At 37.1% G+C, this 24,991-nt stretch overlaps 1 protein-coding gene across 1 annotated transcript in view; it reads right to left on the reverse strand.

The window, feature by feature from the left end:
- PDE10A (phosphodiesterase 10A) overlaps positions 1-17,690 on the reverse strand; it is a 245,877-nt gene extending 228,187 nt beyond the window's left edge. The window contains exon 1 of the mRNA XM_069070406.1: positions 17,525-17,690. The gene's annotated coding sequence lies outside the window, so the exon portion shown is untranslated. The remainder of the gene's footprint in view (positions 1-17,524) is intronic.
- Positions 17,691-24,991: the final 7,301 nt, after the last annotated feature.

Genomic DNA, 24,991 nt, shown 5'->3' on the forward strand with positions numbered 1-24,991 from the left:
GAGAAGTCACATTATTTAAAAATTAGAGGACAACAGAAGATACTTTATGCACAAATCATAAAGGAAAATACAAAAATAAAATAACAAATTACACTGAAGTTAAACTAAAGGTTTTGCACAAACAAAATCAATTCAGTTAGGACAAGAAACTGTAGCTTGTGGATCTTTACATCCACAAGCTACAGTAGAGTGGGCAGACTCTAGAGATTTGGTGTACAGCACAACACTTACTCATCTGCACTAGAACACTCACAAACATCAAGACTGCTTTGATAAAAATGAGAAAATTCAGAAGCCACTAAGTGAAAAACAAGAACTCCACAAGATTTACCATTAGGATAGTTTGTCTGTCTTTAAGAAGGCAGTGTTTAACTCAATCAAAAGTAAACTTCAAGTGAAGCTTAGAGAGATGCAAGATTCTTGGCTCAGTAAGAAAGAAGGCAGATAAAATTCAGTCTCACGCTGATCATAACAACCCAAAGCACTTTTATGTTGCCCTGAATGCTAAAGACCTGTGATGCATCTCAACTACTCAGTGCTGATGATGCCACATTGATTGGTGATGAGTACATGATTCTTGAGATATAGGCTGAACACTTCCATAGTATTCTTAACAAACCATCATCAACCAATGCTCAAGTCACTGATCATATACCTCAGGTTGAAGTACTCTCTAGCCGAATTCCCAACTGAAGAAGAGGTTTTGAATGCCATTAGGCTTTTCTTCTATGTCAAAGCACTTGGTGCTGATTATATTCCAACTGAGATCTATAAGGCAGTGGATCCTTTGCTCATACAAAAGCTGACAGAAATCTTCCTGAGAGCCAGTGTGGCCTCAGAAAGGATCAAGGGATGTTCAGTATGGTGTTTGTTGCCAGACAATTCCAGGAGCAGAACAGAGGTCTGTACACAACATTCTGACCAAGGCCTATATTACTGTCAATCATGAGGGCTTGCGGGAGATCACGGCAAAATTTCATTGCCCAGAGTTCATCAGCATTGTATGACATTTCATGATGGCATACTTGTTTGGGTTCTGGATAATTAATGATATTTTCATGCTTTTCTAATCGCCAATGGAATAAAGCAAGGGTGTGTGCTGGCTCCAGTGCTTTTTAGCATGATGTTTTCAGTGATCTTGTCAGATGCTTTCAATGAGGACAAAAACAACATCAAGATTAGCCACCACACTGATGGCAAATTATTTAACTTGAAAGGCTACAACATAAGATTAAAGTGGAGGGAGAGTTGGTACACAACTGAGATAAAACAGGGGATGGATTGATTCTCTGCTGTTTGTACTCATTTTGGCCTGACAATTAACAATACAAAAACAGAAGTTCTCCAACCAGCACTGTACCATCCACATGTGGAACCACCAATTATAGCAAATGGAGAAATTTTTAATTTTGTATGCTATGGATAAGTTCACTTACCTTGGTAGTATACTTTCCAGGGCTGCACACATAGATGATGAGATTGACACACATTGCCAGATCAAGCTCAGTGTTTGTAAGGCTCCAAAGGAAAGTGTGGGAGAGAAGGTGGTCTTCAAGCAGACAGCTGGTCTACAGAGCTTTGTGCTGAAGTCGTTGCATGCCTGTGAAACTTGGGAGTATACCAGCGCTATGCCAGGAAACTGAACTGTTTCCATTTGTACTATCTTAGGAAGGCTGAAGATCATCTGACAAGATAAGGTACTAGACAATGAGATCCTTTCTCAAACTGAACTCCGGATCATTCAAACTCTGTTACAAGGAGTGCAACTCTAATATGCTGGCTACATTGTTTGAAGGCCAAATGTACTTCTGCATAAAAGACTATGGAGAACTCACACAAAACAAATTCTCACAAGGTGGTCAGAAGAAGTGACATAAGGCCACTCCCAAGGTCTCTCTAAAGAACTTTGCAATCAATTCTTAGACATGGGAGACACTACACTGGCACAGGACCACCCAGCATGGTGTGCCCACATCAAAGACAGCACTGTGCTCTATGAGCAAAAGAACTACAGTCGCTCAAAAGAAGCATGACGTGCAAATTTAGAGACATCTCCACTCCTGATGATCATATGTACTACTTGTGCCTGACCTGAGACTTCCGGGCTCATACTGGCCTAATCAGTCACAGTTGGACACACTACAACGACCCTGACATAGAGATGTAATTTTGGTAATCTTTGAGAATGACAGAAAAACAACAGTATGCCTTCGGCATTAGTGACCAGAAGATAGTGATGCTGATAGTGACAGTAACTCGTGTCACTTCCTCTCCCATGTCTCCCCCATATAGTAGTGATACCAGAGGTGTCACCTAAGGACCTACAGTTGTGCTCCTTCAAAAACTGCATTCACAATGCCAATAGGAGAAACTGGCCTTCCTTCCCTTCCTACAACACACTCAGTTTAATTATTATCTCCCCATTTGTAGAGCTGTAAAAACATTGCTTTTTCCTCCAAGTAGTACATTTATGAAGGCTTAGACAGAATCAAACATACATGCTACTAGAATAAAGCCATATGCCATGAAAGCTCAACAAACAGCATTATTTTATCATAATGATACCATAAAGAAAACCAGAAGATACCACTGGTTAAAACTATGTTTAAAAAAAGCACCAAAAAGAAACTAAGCTACCACAGGAGGATCACTGCTAGGAAACAAGTCCCCATGTCTTCATGTACACAGTGACAAAAATTTAGATCAACATTATAGTCAATAATTTCCCTGGCTTTCCACATTTCTGTTTTTGTGGTTTAAAAAGGGAATACATTCCACTTTCCAATACGTCTTCTGATCACTGAAAACTGTTAGAGCATTTATGCTCAAGGCAGACACTAAAGTCAGTGTACATACTAATGAAATTCAAATAAATGATTTTGGCATTAGGCCCAGGGCTTTGACTTCTGGCAAAAAAAAGTAAACACAGCTGGGTGCTTATAAATTGGAAAGGGCTGAATTCTTTTCTATAAGCTAACAGCTTTTGTACTTCATCAACATGTGAAGTCCAAATCCTTAGACAATTCTGATAAGATCTTAAAACAGAACTGTTCACTGGAAACTTTAAAAATGTGATTCTTAATGCATTAGCATTATCTGCATTCTACTTCAAGAATAAATAGAAAATATCTGTGTGGGATATTTTTTAAAAAAATTTTTAAACTTCTTTATTTCTATGTTTCTTCCTTCACTAAATCTTGTCCCAATGAAAATAGGATTAATATCATGGATTTAAAGCTTGAAGGGAGTTCCCCAAATGTAAGCTCCTTAAGGGGCAGAGGTTGCTTCAGTTTTCCCCTTGGTCTCACAAGGATCTGGTGTAAGCACACAATCAGTGTTTGCGGATTTGAATCTAGTTGACCTCTAATTTTACAAATACTCTATAGAAATAGAGTTTGAGTGACTTGGCTACAGTCAGGTAAGGGGAAGGGACCAAAGCAACTATCACTATTTGATTAAGTATCTTTTCTGTGACAATCTCAATGAGCTTCGGGGCAGAGAGGGGGTGGGGGGGGAGGAAGAATGAGAGAAACTGTGTGCTTCTGTTTCCCATGAGGAAGAACACATAACCGTCTGAGTCATTACATCTTTAGATAGCTCTATTTGTCAATTAGTTTTTCCTTACTTTTGCCTCTGCAACTTCTACCATTCCTCTGATTTCTGCTCTTACGGGACAAACAGAACAAATTTAGTCTCATGTACGTGGGGCAGATCTTCAAATAATAGAAGAATGTTATCCTTTCCCCTTCCTGCAATCTTCTTGTCCACAACCTGTTAATTTTCATAGAATCTCTGAGTTGAAAGGCAACTCAAAGCTCTAGTTTAAACTAGGTCTGAACAAGAATCCCACTCACAACATTCTCATGTTGTGACTAATAAGTAGTCAATAATAATTATAAAAAGAATTAGCATTTACGTTATGCTTACAATGTGCAATGCACCATGCTAAGTGTTTGACAATTATTGTGTCATTTAGTCCTTATAACAACCCTGGGTCATAGATGATGCTATCTCCATTTTACATTGAAGAAAACTGAGGCAAAAGAGGTTAAGTGACTTGCCCAGGAACACACAGATATGAGTATCCACAGCCAGATACTTGAAGTCAGATCTTTCTAACACCAGAGCTAGAGATCTTTCCATTGTAGACATATTTTCAACTTGAAAACTCCCAAGTGAGGTGAGTACTATCTCTCTCTGGATAGCCTATTTCATTCTTAGTTTGGTGGTGGTGTTTTCTTCCTTTATATCAAAGTATAAATCTTCCTCTTTGTAACCGTTTGTTCTTGTTCCTAATTTTTCCATCCAAGACCAAGTAGGACAATTCCAACCCCTCTTTCATATAAAAGGTCTTCACATACTTGAGGACAGATATTATGACCCCCCCTTCTCTTTTCTGAATTAAACATCTCTACTTCCTTTAGGCAGGCTTCAGATGTTATGGTCTCAGCCCCTTTCCAATCATAGCTACAGTCTTCAGGATGTTGCCTAATTTTTAAATGTCATTTTTTAAAATGGGGTGTCCAGAAAAGAAGACAATATTTCAGATATGGAACAATGTTGTGGAACAATCATCAACCTACTCCTAGATATTGAGGTTCTTTTTTACCTGCCTCGGTAAACTACTGAGGCAATATGTGATAGCATATGTGAACTTTTTTTTGCAGATTTTTGTATTCAATATCTTTATATGTTGGTGAAATAAAGTTCTACTTAGACATTCTACATTTCTTTGGAGAAATTCATTTAGAGTATTTTATTGTTATACTTTTAATTTTGGATTTGGTTTATTTTCTTATAACTAAAACTGATAGGAAACTTATTAAAATTAAAATTGTAGTTGGATAAAACTGTTTACAATACACAACTGGAAATATTTACCTTCTCTCTTGGTGAGACTCAAACCCTAAAGCTACAATTCTGATCTGGGGTGGTATGTATACTCTACCCAGGAGAACCAAATTAAACTCAAAAGTCCTCATAGATGAACATAGATCTGGAAGAGGGGCACTGAAGTCCCTATCAGGCAACCTTTTCTGTCCTGGAGGGTATGTGGTCCACCACTTAGAACTCTTATTTCTATGTATTTCTATGATATAGGCCTATGGGCCTATTTTTATCACTACCAATCTGTTAGGTGCCCTAGGAACTCCTAACTTAACTGGCTCTTCTCCACTCTAGAGAGCAACTGATAGGCCTGAAGGGATTCACGGATGATGGGAGCTTTCTAGGTAAGGTAGGCCAACGAGGACTGGGGGCAGGAGGGGGATCATTGAGCATATTTTCATAGGAATACCTTTTAAAAGATCTAAGTGGTGAACCACATACCCATCAGGACAGACAAGGATGCCAGAGATGGACATCAGTGTTCCTCTACCAGCAGTAGTCTCAGTCACCAAAGAGAGATAAAAGTCAAAGTAGTGTAGTTCTCAGAGGGAAGTAATCAGTTTAAGAATGTTAACTGAAGGAGTCTACCCCAAAATCCCATTAACTGTCTTATGCATCTAAACAGTGGTCTATTTTTTTAAAATATGCCCAGTTGTAAAGCCATGCACGAGCAGCTTTCCAGAAGAATACTACTGTGAACAGCTTTTAAGGTTCTGATAGTGTAGTGAACACTCTATTCAATAATGAATCAGAGCAAAACATTCACAGTAAATCAAGGCACAGCATTCACAATGTTACAACTTATCACAGATAATAAAAATGCAGCATTCACAACAACTTATCACAGAAAATGGCCACATAGTTTTCACTACAGTGGTCACACAGTTTTGAACAAAGTATAATCATTTAGTCAATCAGTCACTTAGTAACTCAATCATTCAATCAATTCAGGGTCACAAAATACAACAGTCAAGTTTCTCCACTCGTGGGGCACACTAATTACAATATCACTCTCAAGGGGTAATGTAAAATACACAGGCCATCCACCCCTCAGTCACAAATAAATTACAATCTTCTCAGTCAGTACAAAGTATCCAAGTAAAGTCTTCTTTAAGCTTGACTCCGGGTAGTCTCAGATTCCCTGGACCCCCTTCCATGGTCCCAACTCCTACCTGGATTCACCAAGCTGTCACCTGGGTTCAAAGGCAGACAGCTCCCAGTTCCTTGTCCAGCTCGACGTGCTGTTCCTGTTCCACGCTGAAGCTCACAGTGTCCAGTCCACCTTAGTTCCTTCACAGTCTCTGTTCCTGGGAAGTCAAGGCTTAACAAAGCCACAAACAGGTTTATATAAAGTACCAGCATCACAGGCATGCTTCCTCAGTCTTTCAAGCAGCTCCCAGGAGAAGCTCCAGCTGGTTCCCAAAATCAAAATCATTCCCTCCAGCCTGAGCCTTTCCTCTTCAGCCTCCTTGGCAGCAGCTGCTTCTGCCTCCACAAAGCTTTTCCCAGCCAGGGTCTTTCCTCATATACAGTATTGCTCCTCCCTGTTCAGCCCCTTCCTGTTATGGTCAGCAACAGGAGTTCATACCTTCTGTTTCTTTAACAGAGGCTTAATTTGAACTAGGTGCTAAGTACCTCTTAGCTTTCCAGTACAAAGGGATCTTTAAATTTCATTACCATTACACCAGTATCATGGTATATTGGAGGATCCACTGGCTAATAATAAGAAAACCCCAATGACTATACTGGAGGCATGTCTTAAAACATTAGTACAGGGCAGGGAACAGTTTGATGGGAGCAGATTCAAATTATCTCTTGAGTTCCCTGAAGGTAATGTCAGTCACTAATGTCCAGTAAAACACTTTCTTGAATGTATGTAGTAGAAAGGTCAGAGGTGCTGTTATAATACCAAATTAACTGACAAAAAAGAATAATAGTCTACAAAACCTAAGAATTTTTGGAGATCATTAAACATTGTAGGAATTTCCCATAGCAGGATATACTGTGCCTTTAATGGGTCTGTTTTTTCATTACCAGTCTGTTAGGTGCCCTAGGAACTCCTAATTTAATTGGCCTTTCTCCACTCTAAAAAGCAACTGAGAGCCCTGAAGACATTCAAGGAAGATTGAACTGGCTTGGTGAAGTAGACCAGTAAGGCACAGGGTGGGTCACTGAACATATTTTCATAGGAATACCTCTTAAGATGTCGAAGCGCTGAACCACATACCCATCAGGACAGACAAGGGTGACAGATAGGGGCTTCAGTGTCCCTCTTCCAGCAGTAGTATTAACAAAAGTTTCAACTGATGGTAATTCACTTGAAGCCCAGGTTATGGATGAGTTGTATCTATTCTGACCTTCAACAACTTGATTCTCAAGATCATGGGAAACAGTGACTCAGGCTTAGTACCATTTGAAACATTAGACACGTTCTTCCAAGGCTGAAAAGGTTGAATTCTAATAGGAATTTCTAACTTCAGGAGTAAAAGGAGTGAGCTGAAAGAGGCCTCATGGAGCCTTAAGGCTTAATGCAATTAGGGTTCCTCAGTGCTCCAACTTCATATACTTTCCCTGTCTCCTACGTTTTGCAGGCCCCACAGTCCTTGAACAGGATATCCAATAATGAAGTGTTCTGGCATGCCACAATCAAGTAAGAGCTCATCTTCAGATTATTATTCCCATTATATGTGATAAGTCACACATGACTCGCCCCCCCCATTCCCAAACATATACACCCACTTAAACTGTATGGACTCAGCTAAAGTCCACAACAGAGTTGTTAGGAAGCTTCAGAGCTCATTTCATAAGCCCAGGATAGGATAAGGCACAGACCTACTGCACTAGGATGTAGAAGTGCTTAGGTCCTAGTGCAGTAAGAGCAAAGAATCGGAAGGTCATCTTGCTGTGTAGAAACAAATTAATCCTAGGATCCATCAGTTACTCCTAAGAATGGATTTTTTAATGACAGACTAACCTAAGGTTCCAAGGGAAAGCTAGAGCCAATACCGAGAAAGATTTGGTAAACTGTAGGACCACCCTGGAGTCAGAAACCCTTGAGGTTTCTATTTGCAGGTTATCATCAAATTTTGTTTCTGCAGGAACCTTTAAAACAAAGTCTTCCTTGCAGCACCTAGTGAGGGACAGTCAGGTATAGCCTCACCCAGCAAGTAATAGGTCCTACAATTCAAGATGCTATTAATACCATTTAGATGCAGAGTAGAGGTCTGTAAAGTGGTTTATCTTCAGCCAGGAAGTTGGGAAATTTCCCTGACAAGTCTTTCTGTTGCCCTCTGCCACAGCCTCCCCACCTTCTGCCCCTTGCAAGCTCATTATTATCCCTGACACAGTGCAGCATATCTTCTAATAAGCAGCTCAACCTGACTCTATGGCTAGTCCTCTAATCACTACAGAATACTGCCTGTATAGTTCTCTCAACTAGGTTTTAGTTAAATAATCTTTTGGAATAAGGACCCCCTTTCAGTAATCAAAGACTCAGGAGAAGAATACTGCACCTAAGTTAATTGAGATTCACATGTGAAATCATGCAAAACATATTTCCCTATCACAAAAAAGTAGAAGGAAGGAAGGAAAGGAGGAGGGAGGGAAGGAGGAAGGAAGGAAGGAAGGAAGGATAAATTGTATTCTTCAAATTGCACTCAGAGTTCTTCAGTTCTCTCTCTGGAGATAGCACTTTTCTTTTCATCATGAGTCCTTTGGAAGTGACTAGATAACTATATTGATCAGAGTAGTCAAGTCTTTCACAGTTGATCATCACTACTAATATTCAAGAATTGCCCACTTCTCCCCCACCCAATTTTCCTCTCTACTATAAAAGCTCTTCCTTGTGTACCTTTTTGATATAAGAGCATTTATCCTATTCTACTTCCTTCCCCCTTTTTCTCAATGTACCCCTCTTTCTCACCCATACATTTTTTGGAGAACGCCCCAACATAACTAACTCATGCCTCTGCCTTCTATGTCTACGCAAACTCCTTCTAACTGCCCTAATGATGATGTTACATGTATTCTCCTCCTATATAAGAATACAGAAAGCTGAACTTCATTGAGTCCCTTATGATTGTTCTTTTATGTTTGCCTTTTCATGTTTAACTACAGGCTTTGGTTTGAGTGTCAAATGTTCTATTCAGTTCTGATCTTTTCATCAATAATGGTTGGGAGTTCTCTATTTCATTAAATATTCATTTTTTCCCTTAAAGGATTATACTGAGGGGTGGCTAGGTGGTGCAGTGAATAGAGCAACAGCCCTGGAGTCAGGAGGACCTTAGTTCAAATCCAGCCTTGGACACTTAACCCAAAACTAGCCATGTGACTTTGGGCAAGTCACTTAACCACAATTACCCTACCTTTCCCCCTCCAAAAAAGCAAAAAAAAAAAAAAAAGATTATACTGAGTTTTGCTAGGTATTTTATCTTTATAATCTTTGCCCTCTGAAATACCGTATTCCAAGCACTCCACTACTTTAGCTGGTAAATCTTGCATGATCCTGACTATGGCTCCACAATATTTGTTTATTTCTGACTGCTTATAATACTTTATCTTTGACCTGGGAGCTCTGAAATTTGTCTATAATATTCTGGGAGTTTTCACAATGGAATCTCTTTCAGATGGTGATTGACAGTTTCTTTCAATTTTTAGTTTACCCTCTAGATCTAAGATATGCGGGCAGTTTTTCTTGAGTTCTTGAAATTTGATATCTAGGATTTTTTTTTGATCATGGCTTTCACGTAGTACAATAATTCTTAATATATTTTCCTGATTATCTGTTCTTTCAGTGAGATATTTCACATTCTCTATTTTTAAAAATTGTTTTGACTTTGTTTTATTTTTTTTTTGAAGTCTCATGGGAGCCTTAGCTTCCATTTCCTCAATTCTAATTTTCGAGAAATTAAGGGAACTTTGAAACCACTTTTTTCAGTGAATTTTTGTGCCTACTTTTCCATTGAGTCTGTTCTGCTTTTAAGGAATTCTTTTCTTCAGTAAATTTTTGTACTTCTTTTACCAATAGCCCAATTTTGTTACATAAGGTGTATTTTTGAGTACCTCCTTTATCAAACTGTTAATTCTCTTAACAAAACTTTCTTGTAATACTATCATTGCTTCTCCTAATTTTTTCTCTACCAGGTATCTCTTTAATGCTTCCAGGAAGACCAAAGCAAGGTCTGCCTTGGGTCCAATTGGTATTTTTCTTTAAGGCTTTGCTTGTGGCAGTTTTCACATCATTGCCTTCCTTTGAGTTTATGTTTTGGTCTCCTCTGCCACTGTACTAGTTTTTTATGGTCAGATCCTTTTTTTGTTGTTTGCTCATTTTCCCATCCTATTTCTTTATTTTGAACTTTATGGCAATGGGGAGGCACTGTGCTCCAACCTTCAGGCTTTTTTGTGATTCTATTTGCAGAGCAATTTTTAGGAGTCTGCTTCCAAGTTGGAGGGTACTCCATTGTGATTTTATCCTAGGAGAGATGGGGCTCTTTTGGTCTATGCTCTGGTCTTGACCCAGGAAGGGTCCCTGTTCTCCTATAGCAGCAAGGATTCTGCAGAGCTCAGCTTTCCTTAATAGTCCAATTTTTACTAATGAAAAAAACCATAGCTTTGGCTAAATTGACCTTTGTCAGTAAGGTAATGTGTCTCTTTTTTAGTATGCTGTCCTGATTTGTCATAGCTTTCTTTCTAAGGAACAAGTGCCTTCTAATTTCATGACTGCAATAACTGTTTGCAGTGATCTTTGAGTTGAAGAATATGAAATATGATACTGGTTCCTGTCCCTTCTATTTGCCAGAAAGTTATGGGACCAGTTGCCAGGATCTTAGTTTGTTTGTTTTTTAAATTGTAAAGTTCAAGCCCACTTTTACCCTCTCCTCTTTCACCCTCATTAAGAAGCTTCTTGCTATAAGAAATGAGGAGCAAATGGTCTTCATATTTACCTGGAGAGGTTTATACGAACTGATGCTGAATGAGAAGAGTAGAACCAGGAGAAATTTGTACACAATTACAGACACAACGTATGTGTGATGACCAACTTTGATAGACTGGACTCTTCTCAGCAATGCAGTGATATAAGTCAATCCCAAAAGACTCATGATGGAGAGAAATGTGTGCATCCAGAGAAAGAACTAGAAATAACTGAGTTTATATCCAGATGGAAGCAAAATACCTGATCTTTTTCCTTTTCTTGTTTGGTTTTATGTCCTCTTTACCATTTTTCATTCCATCTGATACAATCCGTCTTTATAACCTGACTAATGTATAAATGTGAAAGTATTTACAGATCCTATACTTGACTATATGCCGCCATGGGGGGGAAGGGGGACAAAATGTCAAACTCAAGGAATTGTGGAATTGAATCCTGTAAACTAAAAGTAAACAAATTAATTTTAAAAAAGAAGCTTCTTAATTCTTCTTTACTTTCTCCTATCAGAGTGGTATCATCTACATACCTGAGATGATTGATGTTTCTTCTGGCAACTATAATTATGGCTTTCAATTTGTCCAGCCTGGCATTTTGCATGATGTACTCTGTGTATAAGTTAAATAAAGTGACAACATAAAGCCTTGACATGCTCCTTTCCCAATCTTAAAGCAATCAGTTGTTCTACATTCATTATCTGGTACTCATATCTCTGAGGACTTGCCACATTTTGTTGTGGTCCACACAGTCACAGACTTTGGTGTAGCCAATAAAGCAAAATTAGATTTTTTTTTCCTGGAACTCCTTTCCTTTCTCCATAATCCAGTGAATACTGGCAATTTGTTCTCTTGTTCCTCTTTGAAAACCAGCTTGCTCTTTTGGTAATTCTTGGTTCACATATTGCTGAGGCCTAACTTGCAGAAGAATCTTAAGTATAACCTTCCTGGTGTGGGAAATGAGTCCAATTGTTTGGTGATATGAACATTCTTTGGCACTGCCCTTCTTTTAGGATTATGACATAAACTGGTCTTTTCCAATCCAGTATCTACTGCTGAGTTTTCCAAATTTGCTGGTGTACTAATTTTAACACTTTAAACTTTAGTACTTTAACACTTTAGCACTTTAACAGCACTATCTTTTAGCATTTAAAATAACTCAGCTAGAATCCCATCACCTGCACTAGCCAATGGTTCCTAAGGTCCACATGGCTTCGAACTCCAAGATGTCTGATTCTAGATCAGTAACCATAACAACCTCATTATCAGTGATGTTAAGATCTATCTTGCAGAGTTCTGTATATTCTTCCCTCTGTTTCTTGAACTGTTCTACTTCTGTTAAGTCCCTAACATTTTCATCTTTTATCCTGCCATGTATGATTTGTTCTCTTGATATCTCTAATTTTCTTGAAGAGATCTCTTATCTTTCCCTTTCTAATGTTTTCTATTTCTTTGCATTGCTCATTTAAGAAAACCATCTAATCTCTCCTTGCTATTCTCTGAAATTCGCATTCAGTGGATATATTTTTAACTTTCTTCTTTTCCTTTTGCTTTCCTTCTTTCTCCAGATTTTGTAAAGCCTCATCAAACACCTATTTTATTTTCTTGTTCTTTTTTTTTGCTTTTGTTTTTGGAGGAAGATAGAGCAGTTGGGGTTAAGTGACTTGCCCAAGGTCACATGGCTTGTTTTTTTTGTGTTAAGTGTCTGAGGCCACATTTGAACTTGGGTCCTCCTGACTCCAGGGCCAGTGCTCTATTCACTGTGCCACCTACCCACCCCTCTTCTTTTTCTTTAGGATGATTTTTGGTTGTTGCTTCCTTCTGTAAAATACTGTGAACCTCTGTTCATAGTTCTTCAGGTATTCTATCTACCTAATCGAATTCCTTCATTTATCACTTCTACTTCATATTCATAAGGAATATTATTTAAATCACACTTACACAGTCTCACATTTTCCCCTGCTTTCTTCAATTTAAGCATAAATTTTGTAATAAGAAGCTCATGATCTGAGCCACAATCAGCTCTAGGTCCTATTTTAGCTGACTGTATAAAGTTTCTCCATCCTTGCTTCAAAGTATATAATCAATCTGATTTCAGTGTTGACCACCTCATCATGTTCATGTATAAATTTGCCTTCTGAATAATTTTAAAGTTAATTTATTTTTAGTTATCAACATTCACTTCCATAAGTTTTAAATTTTCTCCTCCTCCCTCCTCTCCCCCAAGGATGGCATACAATCTGATATAGGCTCTACATATACGTTCTTATTAAACATTTTTGGGGTGGCCAGGTGGCACAGTGAGTAAGAGCACCGACCTCGGAGTTGGGAGACCTGGGATTGGTTCCAGCCTCAGATACTTGGCAACCACACAAAAAATAACTGGCTGTGTAACCTTGAGCAAGTTACTTAACCCCAATTGCTTTTAAAAAAAAGCATTTTCATATTAATCATGTTGTATAGAAGAATTAGAACACATGGGAGGAACCATCAGGAAAAAAAAAAGAAAATAGTCTGCTTCACTCTGCATTCAGACTCCATAGTTCTTTCTCTGGATGGGCATGGCATTTTCCATCATGAGTCCTTTGGAACGGTTTTAGGACCTTACATTGCTGAGAAGGGATACATCTATCAAAACTCAGTCATTGCACACTGGCTATTATTACTGCGTACAATGTTCTTGTTGCTCACTTCATTCAGCCTCAGTTCATATAAGTCTTCCCAGGTTTTTCTGAAGTCTGCCTATTCAGTGTCTTATAGCACAACAGTATTCCATTACATTCATATACCACAACTTGTTCAGTCACTCCCCAGTTGATGGGCATCCCCTCTGCTTTTTGAATTATTGAAAAAGATGTTTGCTATTATTAGCGAGTTATCTTGAAAAACTCTGGTTCATTTTGTACTTCAAGGCCATGCCCATTATTCCAATTATTTTTTGATTTTGTAATTTAGCATTCACCTTTTTCCCTATAATTATTGGCTCCTAACATTAGGGGAGCAATGCTTGGTTGGCAATAGAGTTTTCCGACTGTTTTTTGATGAGTTGTGATTTTCAAGCAAAATTGCTCTTTTAAATGTGCTAGAGAATGTTCCACATTCTTCTAGATGAAGAACAAAATAGGGAATATAAAGATGTACCCCCCATCTTATAAATTAGTGAAACATGAAAGATAATCTTTCCCTTCCCTCCCAAATTGCAGGGCAGGAGACCATTCAGATGAAATCACATGCATGATTTCACCTAAATTATTCTTCCACCACTAGGAATCTATAGACATGTGATTCCTACTCAATTACATGAAAAAACTTGATAATGTCAAAAAAAAGAAACTTCCCTGAACCCCAAGGATTCAATTGTTATTCATCAAGTGATTGATAGTTTCAAATTCCCTAACCATAGTAAGCAGACTTAAATTTTCTAGGGGATGAGGATTATTCATAAAAGACTCTAGTCAGAAATTCAGTTATCACACAAGATTTACTAGGCAAAGGCTATCAAATTCAAGTTTCCTTCCTTCTGTATCACCCTAGTTTATACTAGGGCAGAGGTAAGGAGCCCTCTTCTAACAAGAGTCCCCCTGCACTGCCCATTTTATACTTTAAAGAATTAGTCTGTCTGCTCTATAATGATGCAGTTCTGTTATCCCTGGTCTCTTTCTCTTTCCATATATATTCAAAGAAGTATTTGAAGTACTATATAACTAAAGCAAAATGAAGTTAAACTAGGAAAATAATCTATCAATCAATCAACAAGTATTTATTAGGCAATTTACTGTTAGCTAAATACTATACTATTCTGAGCACTGAGAGATAAGAAAAAGTTGAAACAATCCCACCCCTCAAGGAATTTTATATTCTAATGAGATTACATATACATAAATAGGTAGATGCTAAGTAACTGAAAATTATTTGACAGGTAGTAGACTTCTAACTAATAAGTTTCCCCATTCTCCTTGCCACATGGTTTAAGCTAGGTTATCCCTGAAAAGCAATAAAGCTGTCCCTAGGACTTGATTAACCAAGAGGGCCAGGGCTCAAGCTGTATATCACACAGCATGTTCCTGGTAGTCTCGGGTGATATTGAAGTGACTTCATCAACGGACATAAAAAGGCCCATGCATGTCTAAGTCCCAAGACGGTTCAAGTGACTATAATCTTTTGGGACTATAATCTTCAAGGGCTATAATCCTTCTGACCAGAGGAATTTTCATATGGAGGAGAGGAGAGCTGCATCTACCCAAGCTACATGCATGAAGTCTCCTTGCAGAATATCCCTCCTATGCTATAGGAAAGCAAACCTCCTTTTGTTAACTGTTGAATGATAAACCTCACTTAACAGGGTAGCAGACTGACTAAGGCCTGCCTATTGCAGAGGGTAAAGTATAAGCAGCTAGGGGGAACCAGAAAAAGGCATTCTTCAAAATGTGGAATTTGAAAAGAGTCTTGAAGGAAGCCAGGGACTTCTAGAATATGAAGGTGAAGGAGAAGTGCATTTTAGCCACTGGGAACACTGAGTGCAAAGGCACAGAGGTGGGAGATGGGATATCATGTATGAAGAACAAGTCAGCAGGACTGTAGTATGTAGAAGATGGTTATTTGTAAGAAGACTTCAAAGAAATAAGGGCTCAGGTTATTAAGAGCATTAAATGCCAAAAAGTGGCATTTGGAGTTGATCCTAGAGCCACTGGACTTTCTTGAGTAGAGATGTATCAGTCTTGTGCTTTAGGAAAATCACTGTGTGGATTGAAATGAGAGATGTAAAGTTAAGAGGCAATCACAATCACATAAGGGGTGGGGTGATGAGGTACTGAGGTAGGGTGGTGGCTATGCGAGTAGGGGAAAAGAGATGCTATGCTAAAAGCAAAAAACAAAATTTGACTCCTGAAGAGATCAAGAACAAACCTTGTCTTGATAGTGCTTTACAGCCTAGCTACAATCTAACCTTTCTAGCCTCTCTGTACCTTAATTCCTTTCATGTATTCTTTAGTTCTTACAAATTAACCTTCTTTTTCTTACTCAAATATAGCCTGCCATCTCCCAATTCCATGTCTTTGCCTGGAATATACAGTCTCCTGGAATCTACCTAGCTTCTTTTAAATCCTGGCTCAAGCTCTTTTTCTTTCATGAGATTTTTTCTGATTTCCCCAGCTCCCAGTGCCTCCCTATCAAAACTGCCTTGTATTTAGTTTGTCCATATTTAACATATGTGCTTATAGGCTACAAATTTTCTCCGTGTCAGACATGACAAAAATGACTAAATAATAACAAGCTAAGAAAAAGTCATTTCACTTTTATGCTTGTATCTACAGTCCTTAGTTCAGTGCCTGGCATATAGTGTAAGCACTTAATAAATTCTTGTTGATTAGTTGATTAATATGTATTTTATTATTACATATTTTTATAAATGCCCAGAAATAAATGAGCACTCATAAATAGAAATAATATAAACTAAACCATATATTTCTTAACATAAGAAGTATATTCTCCCAAAATACATGGAAATAAAATTTATATATGAATCATATTTTATTACCTACATTGACTTACATTCTAATTATAGAGGTACTTAAGATAGCACAAGGACAGGAGTCAGAAGATATAAATTCTGCCTCTGATGCAGTATCTAACCAGCTTCATGACCTTAAGAAAGTTATATGACATCCTTGCATCTCATTATCCTCATCTGTGAAATGAAGATAATTCCTGCTTTAGCTAGCTCACAGGCCAAAGACAGAAGATGGAGGATAAAGTGAGATTAAATAGATGTCAGTGTATCAGGGGCCTTAGAGATCATCTAATCCAACCCACCTTTTTCCACAAAGACAGAACTGTAGTCCACAAAGTTGAAATGATTTGGTCCAAAACAAGGGGTAGAGAGAGTCAAGATCAGATCCTGAATCCAGAACAGAGGCTCCTTTCACGACACCAACACTGTTGTATGGAAGTACTTGAAGTGTAACAAGTGATATTCTAATACATAGGTTTCATAGGTTTAAGGTATTGTTGCTGTTCGGTTCAAATAGGATGCTAACCTTTTAGCTCTAATTTTTTCCACTGAGGAAGAAACAGCTTTAGCCAACTACTTAGAAGTGAGAGATCAAATATCTGTCTGTTCCTTCTTCTTTTTCACTATAGGTTAGATGAAAACTGGACCATTGCTCTGGGATGGAAATGCCATATGGCTGACTCTTAGAAAGTTGGTGTAAATTGAGATTAAGGTAGAAAATAGTTTACAACTAATACAATAGGATTATGGGTGTCAGAGCTAGAAAAATAGATGAGCATTTACCTACTTCAGTCCCCTAATTTTACATATATGGAAAATGAGTCCCCAAGAGGTGAATTGGTTTGCCCAGCATCAGAAAGGCAGTAAGAGCAATGTTAGGATTCAAACCCAACTTTTCTCACTTGAAATACAGTGCTTTTCCTACCACACCACACTATACTTTCATTGCTGAACTAATTTTTTCTAAGTTTAGCAGCTGCATTCAAGAAAAAGGAACCCTAGTTTGATGTATAAGCGGTTATTCAAAACCATTGCATATATGTAGGTTTATTTTGTGGTATAAGCCTTTTATGGTAAGTATATGCACTAACGGTGTCTTTTCTTTTTCAAAGTAAGCAAAACAAAGTGAAACAAAAAGGAAAACAAAAACACGACAATGTTTATTCCATCTGAGTGATTTTCTGTTCAGTCCATGCCAAGTCTTACCTTCCTGTTTGTTGGTTTTCCTCTTCAGCCATTTTTCCACTGTCTCAGCACTTACGCTTTCAGAAACAAATTCATCAAGTACCTGGGGGTGAAGAGAAAGATAGGCCTTCACTTTTTCATCTGTCAGACCTGAAAGAAAGCAGAAAAAAAATGAGATGTATACCTATACTGTTACTTTGATAAGATTAAGGCCTACTCGGAGTATTGCTAGAACCATGGCAACATATTACATAAAATTTGATAAAGAAGAGCTCATGCATCCAAAAACACAACTGAGAATGAATACACACACACAAAGTTTTTATCAGGTAGTTTTCCATATGCTGCCTTCAACAACATTTCACAACCTAGCTCCAAACTACTCTCAGGAAATGGGAGTTTCAGCTAAGTGAAAAGAAACCAAGAATTTTAAAAGTGGAGGGGAAGAGAAAGTACATTCCAGGCACAGGAAAAAGGTAGAACAAGGGAACTTAGTGACAAAAAGGTCATTTATGTTCATAAAGCACTTTAAATCTTTTGGGGGAAATATACAGCTCTCAAACCACACTATCAGAGTACTATAACTCAGTATGAAAAGTTAGAGAAAACTTGGTAATGGTGGTAAACATTATATGAAACCTACCTATGATGTTCATTGAACTAATGTAGTTAGTTCACCTATCTTCTTCCTTCTTTTCCAGAACAATTAACAGCCCCAGTCTACAGCTCATTTCAGATTCCATCAGAGCATCCACAATGATGCCTGACTTCTCGGTCATGAATTTCACAAACTCTAAAATCAAGTTTTTTGACTGAGGCATTCAACAAACACTCACAATGAGCACTGAAAGTTTTGCAAAACTCATTCCTCACCACGATTTCATAAGTTAAGTAAAAGAATTAATGTTATGGAATTTGAGATGAGAAAAACAAGGCTCTGGAAGGGAAAGTGACAGTCCTATCATCCTCCTCTGGTTATTTAGTGCCTGAGGTGGGATGTGAAGTCAGGCCTCATGACTCCAAAGCCTGAAATCCACCTGTTAGGATCTTGCAAAACTTCACCCTCTTTAGCACCCATTCTGTTACAGAAACAATGGCCAAAAACACATCTCCAATCATAACATTTCATCTCTCACCTCCTTCTCCTATCTCTATGCCTTTATATTAGCCAGCCTCCATACCTGCATCACTCTTGCCTTCTTACCTTCACCCCTTAGTTGCCCTGACTTCCTTCAAGACTCCACTCAACTCTCACCTACAACTACAAGAGATCTTTCCTCATCCCCCACCCCCTGACCTCCAGATAGCAATATCCTCCTCTCTCAGGCTGCCTTCTACCTACCCAATATATGTCCTGTAGGTACCTAGTTGTTTACATATTTCACCCACTAAATTTTTGTCATTTTCTGTTTCTCTAGTGCAGTATCCAGCACTCAGAAAACATTTAAAAAACCCTTGCTGACTATCGAATACCACATGACTTCTCAATTAAGTCTCCCTTAAGGATTACCAATTTATATGTTTGTATGTGTATCCTTATGTAGAAGGAAGGTATGCATTTTACTGCTCTTGTGCATACAAAACCACACATCCATAATATCCCAACCACAGCAAGAATAACATAACATAGTAATGATGACTGTTCCTCACAGCTCCTACTCCATTATCCCAGTGAATTATTTCAAAGTAATTACTCTCACAGTAGAGGGTTAAATGAAAAAGACAACAGACTATTTCTTGTAAGAAGAAGGCAAGGGAATAACAAAAGGACATGTTTCCTGAAGGTTCAAGAGAACAAGGGGCATGTTTTCACAATCAGAAAACTTAAAAAACTCAAGAGTGTTGATGAGTTTTGCTGGGAACAGAAGGCACAACTGCAGTAACTGTTTAATTCATCATTTTATCATGAACCCAAACTATGTCTCTCAATGCAACCAACACTTAAATTGTCTATTTAAAACCATCTACTCAGCAGTTATACAAAGCAGCAGACAAATGGGAACCTTATATTCATTCCACCAAAAAAAGCCCCAATAGCATAAAAGTCAATCTGAGAAATTCTACAATTACCCAGAAAATAATCAGTTCCTTGAGTGAGTCTGTTCTCCTGGAAAGGCAGGTTTTATTCCCTTGAGGCAAAACATAAAGGATACTGTTAAAGTGATAATATATTTCACCTTAAGATGACGACTTTGAAGTCAACAGCTTAAGTTTCCTTTGATTTTCACATCTGCTAAGTTTGAAGGTGTTGAATTCCTCCTCCTTGAAATTGTCCTCATTCCCTTTGCCTTTGTATGATGCTACAGCATCAGACTGTTCTGAAGGTCACTTCTCTGTTTTTAGTTCTTCCTCCTTTCATGCTGTATCAGAAATCATCCAACTGGTATGTATTTACTCCTTTCTCTCCACATTCTCCCTGACAATTCCATTCATTTTTGTAATTTTGGCTATCGCCTTTATACAGATGACTCCCAAATCTGTATCCCTTGTTCTGTCATTCACTAAACTTCAATCCCATATTTCAACAGCATTTTGGATGTTCCAACAATAACATAAAATTTAACATGTCCAAAACCAAACACACTATCATTCCTTCCTGGCTTCCCTGTTCTCATCATTATCCTAGTCACCTAGAATTAAAATTTGGAATAATCTTTTACTTATTTCTCTCCTTCATCTCCTTTATTATCAATCCAGTTCTACAAAAATATTCAGAAGCTATTGTATACCAGATATTCTGCTAGTTCTGTCTTATTTTTTCCCCTTAAATACTTCCTTTATATTTCCTATCAATTCCTAGGCACTCAACTCTTCAAAAACTCCTACTGAAAATTGGTTTCATGGCACCCTTCTCTCCTCTCCAATTCCTACTACATAATGCTTTACTCCCTTTAGAAAATCACTATACCACACACACACACACACACACACACACACAACATACCTTCAATGACTAACATGCCTTGTTTACAAAGTGGCTTTTTTTTCCTGTAATTACACCCATCCTACTTATCCAGCCACTCCCCAGAATGCAACGTCTGCTCTGATTAAACTGTCCTCCTTCACATTTCTTAATCCTCATCCTCACATCTATATCTTTCTTTGCTTGTGTTGTTCTCCCCCATTGTGAAATAGCCTCTTCTTTTTTCTACTTCTACATATCTTTCAAGTTCCAGTTAAATTCATTTAGTAGATCCAGAGTTAGATGAACCATCACCCAAGATAATTCAATCCCCATGAAAACTGAGGCCCAAAGAGTTTAAGTAATCTAGCACAAATCACAAAACTTCTAAGTAGTAAAGATGGGATTCTAACCTAGGCCCAGTCACTGGCTGTGCTTTTCATTCCTCCATGAGGCCCTTTTTAAAAAATGATTTTTATGTTTTATTAGACAAATGTTTTAGGACCTTAATGTGATAAATGTGATTTTGGAATAACTTTAGTAAACTATTTTCCTTTTCCATTAGCAATATATTTTATAAGCATCAGAAGGAATATATTATGCTAAAAATATCTTTTGAAGTGGAATACATAGAATATAATTTCTTTTATATATACTTATATCTACACACATGTGTATATGTGTATTATAGTACATGTAATGTTACATATTTATTTTGTGAATATAAAACAATTTTACTCTTGTTATAAATGAAGACTGCTATGGTCTAAGACTATCTTTTAAGAAATTCCTTCTCAATTTTCCCTTCAGTTAAAAGTACAAGAAGAAATTATTTGACTACTTCTGCTATAAATTACTGAAGCAGAGACATTCTCTACCAAAGGAACTAGGAACAATCTATTGCAGACAGTTCTTGCTTTACACAAATGGACCCTTCCACAGATCTCTCTATAAAGGGATTTTATCATAATGTGAATTTGTCTCTACCCTCCCACTTCACTTAGCCTATATAACAAAGATATACACAAAATAATACCTCTATGTGGGTCACAAAATATACTAATGCAGACATATCAAACACTCTACTATGATAATAAACAGAATTATGAAATGAAAGGTAAAGTTAATGACAAAGTATGCACAGTACCATACAGTAAAGTTCACATAGGTATCTAGTATATTATTCCTTCCCCATCCACTGTGCCTCGCTTTAACAGTAGTGGTTGGCTTTACAACTATTTATGAAGCAATCAAGAGATGTTTGGACAGTGGCTCTCTTTTTTTTCTTTGTATATCTGACAATAGCAAGCAATATTATCCTTAACTAGTCTCTGAACTTTTAAAAATCTTTAAGTATTTGAAGTTATCTTTTCAATACAAGAAAAAATTCACTCAAATGATAAAATGCTTCTGCCAACTGTTTCACTGTGAAATTTTTTGGTTTGACCTCAGATTCTGAAGCTTCCAATTCTTTTTCTTCAATCTTTGCAGGTAACAGCTCAATCAGACCCTCATTCGACAGTTCTTCTCCATGAAACTCAATCAACTCCTCCATGTCATTTTCATCCACTTCTGGGTCCAATTCTTGTGCTAATTTTACAATCTTATTACTCACTTTGAACATTTCATCTTTGTCAAATCCACAAGAATCGAGAATGAACTGCAGCTATACTTATTTTCCAAACTCTCTCCATACATGTTTCTGTTACATCTTCCCATGCCTTAGCAACCTTCCAGATTGCATGGAAAATATTATAGGACTTCCAGAAATCTTGATGCCAAGTTCTTATCTGTATCCAAAGCTGCAACTACCTGAGCAAATGTAGTAAGTAAATAATATAGCTTTAAATTCCATAGGTTACAATACTGAGATAGTGTTAAGGGGAAGGTAGATTGCTCTAGCAAGGAGGGACATTCATCTATTATTCTTTTCAAGAACTCTGGGAACTTTTTTGCTGCTTCAATGTCCATGCTAGGAGCCTCTCCCAACACTTGCACATTATGAAATCATGTAGGATTTTTAAATTATGCAAACCAACTTGCTTGTTTGCTTGCTGTAAATACCTGTGTTCCTTCAGGGTACTTTATCTCTACATCTTCAGAGGCTTTGAGCTTTGGTTTGAATTGTCATCAAGCTTAAGAGAATATTCCACTGTATCTGATATTCTACCTTCATAGTTAATAATTGTTTCTCCATCTCTAGAACAGTTCTTTGTCTTTGTTTGAATAAATAAGCTGACTTCAGGCAAGCACTACACTTTGCATGCTCCTTTATATCAATGCAGCATCCCTTACTAGGCTGTTTACACTCAGGTCCTTCTTTACATATTCTAATAATTTTCATTTTCATTTACAAGTTTATTGTCTTATACTTCAGAGATAGTTCACTTTTCCCTTCAAGAGCGTGTTTGCCACTAGCAATGAAGAAACTATAAGGATCACTACTGAATACAAACAGGGAGAGGCATGGTATTTACTGCAGACATGCAGTAAATAGCTTAAGAGATGCTTCTCAGCTTCCCACCACCACCATTTACACTGCCTGCATCATACAGTGTCTTATCCTACAGCTTTTGATTTGTGTAAGGAATGTTTGTAATTTTTTTGAATGCAGATTTCCTTCAGAATTCTTTACTGTAGTCAGATTTGCATAATGCAAATTTATGTAAAGCAAGAGCTCTCTGTAACTCAGCTGTTTCTCTATGGTCTGCTCTCCAGTTCAGATTTCTTCCTCATTAAGCAGAGAAGTGTCTTACATTTGATAATACATTTAAAGAAAATCAACTTATTAGAATATTGATTAGTATTCTGTCTATAATTCTTTGTGTTTTAGCTGGAGTCAGAAGTGGGGAAAAGATTTAAAATCACAGATGTACTGGGATTATTAAAAGGTCTCAAATTAGGGAGGGCACAAAAGAAAGAGAAAAGTGAACCAGCATGAAAGGCATAGAAGGGGACAAAGAAATGAGAAGCATAGCTAAGAATGAAGAAGAAATTAAAAGAATGTTTGGAAGATTGAGGGAAAATAACGAATAAGATTATCAGAGAGAGCAAAAAAAAAGGAAGACAAAAAAAAAAAGTAGGGAAGAAAACAAGACCAAAAAGACAATGCCAACAATTACAATATGCATCCTAATTTCCTTCCCAAATGATATGAAATGGAATTATTACCTACTTCTTTTTCTGGATATTTTAATGACTCAGTAGGAAAGATTCAGCAACTTGGGAAATCAGAGCTAGGGCATAATAATCAGAGGTGGTACTTGCTCTGAATACTGAATAAACTTTACAGGTTCTCATTAAGGTGGCATATCTAGATAAAATTTTCTAGACAAGGCTCACAGATAATCTGGAAAACTCAATATTTGAATTTAAGCATACCTAAATAGAGTCAGATGCTGACTTCACCATTCTCTTGGTAAAATCTATTTCAAATTCCATTTGGCATTATAGAGACTTAAATCCCAAACCACAAAACATCTCAGTTTAATATACAATTTATTGTACTCTATTCACATTTCATACGAACAAATGCTTTATAGAAACACAGAAATTGTGTCAAGAGGATTCTGCTGCTTACTTGGGTAAAACAAAAGATAAAATTGAGGATGCCGTGTAGGCTAACACAAATGTTATAACCACAAGTAAAGCTTTTATTAGATTTCACAAATAAACTAAATACTCCATGGCTCTTTTCTATTACATTTTAATTTATTTAGTCTATAGTCAATTTCTTAGCCATCATTATGTCTCTTTCAATGGCGATCTCATTACAATAATGTGAAGAACCTAAGTAGAATTTTAGAAAAGATAGTATAATCTCTTGTGATTACTGAATGGGAACAAAAAGGAATAAGAATATTGCTCAGATGTAAATGACATCTTTACAAAAAATGGTCATGTACTAGGACATAAAAACCTCACAAAAAAACCCCAGACAAACAGGAATAATAAATATATCCCTTACTGATGACAATTCAACGAATATAGGTCATAAAACTTCTTTATTAAGAAGGAGTAAAATTAATTGGAGACTAATCATTCTGAAGATGTGAATCAAAGAATAACACAAAAAAGGGAATATTTCATTGAAGAAAATGCCATGAGACAAAAAAAAACCTTTTTGAAATGCAGCCAAGCAAGTCCTGAGAATTTTTTTTTCCTCTCTTTTTATCCACAATGAAAATAAAGAAGACATGAACTGGCTATGCAGCAACAACAACAAAACCCTAGAAAATCAACAAAAATTTAAAAAAATGTATCAAAATATAAATTCTCAAAATTAAAGAGATTAATAAAATTGAAAGAAAAAACACTAAACTGACTTAAAAATCCAGGGTTTTTTTTAAGAGTTTCTGGGTAACAGGATGTTAAAGCAAAAGAGAAGTTTAAAAAAGGATCCAAAAGAAGGAGAAATTGCCACTTATGAATGAAGAAAATTATTAGAATTATACTTTTTAGTTGGTGGGCAACAAAACTGACAACTTAAATGAAACAGATGAATACTGATAAAAATATAAAATATTCATATTAGGAAAAAGGAAGGGAGAGAGAGAGGGAGAAAGAAAGAAAGAAAGAAAGAAAGA

Source organism: Petaurus breviceps, unplaced genomic scaffold, assembly GCF_028583685.1.
Source record: "Petaurus breviceps papuanus isolate PSGF00001 unplaced genomic scaffold, PetGlider_PUasm1.0 90808, whole genome shotgun sequence".
Taxonomy (NCBI): Eukaryota; Metazoa; Chordata; class Mammalia; order Diprotodontia; family Petauridae; genus Petaurus; species Petaurus breviceps.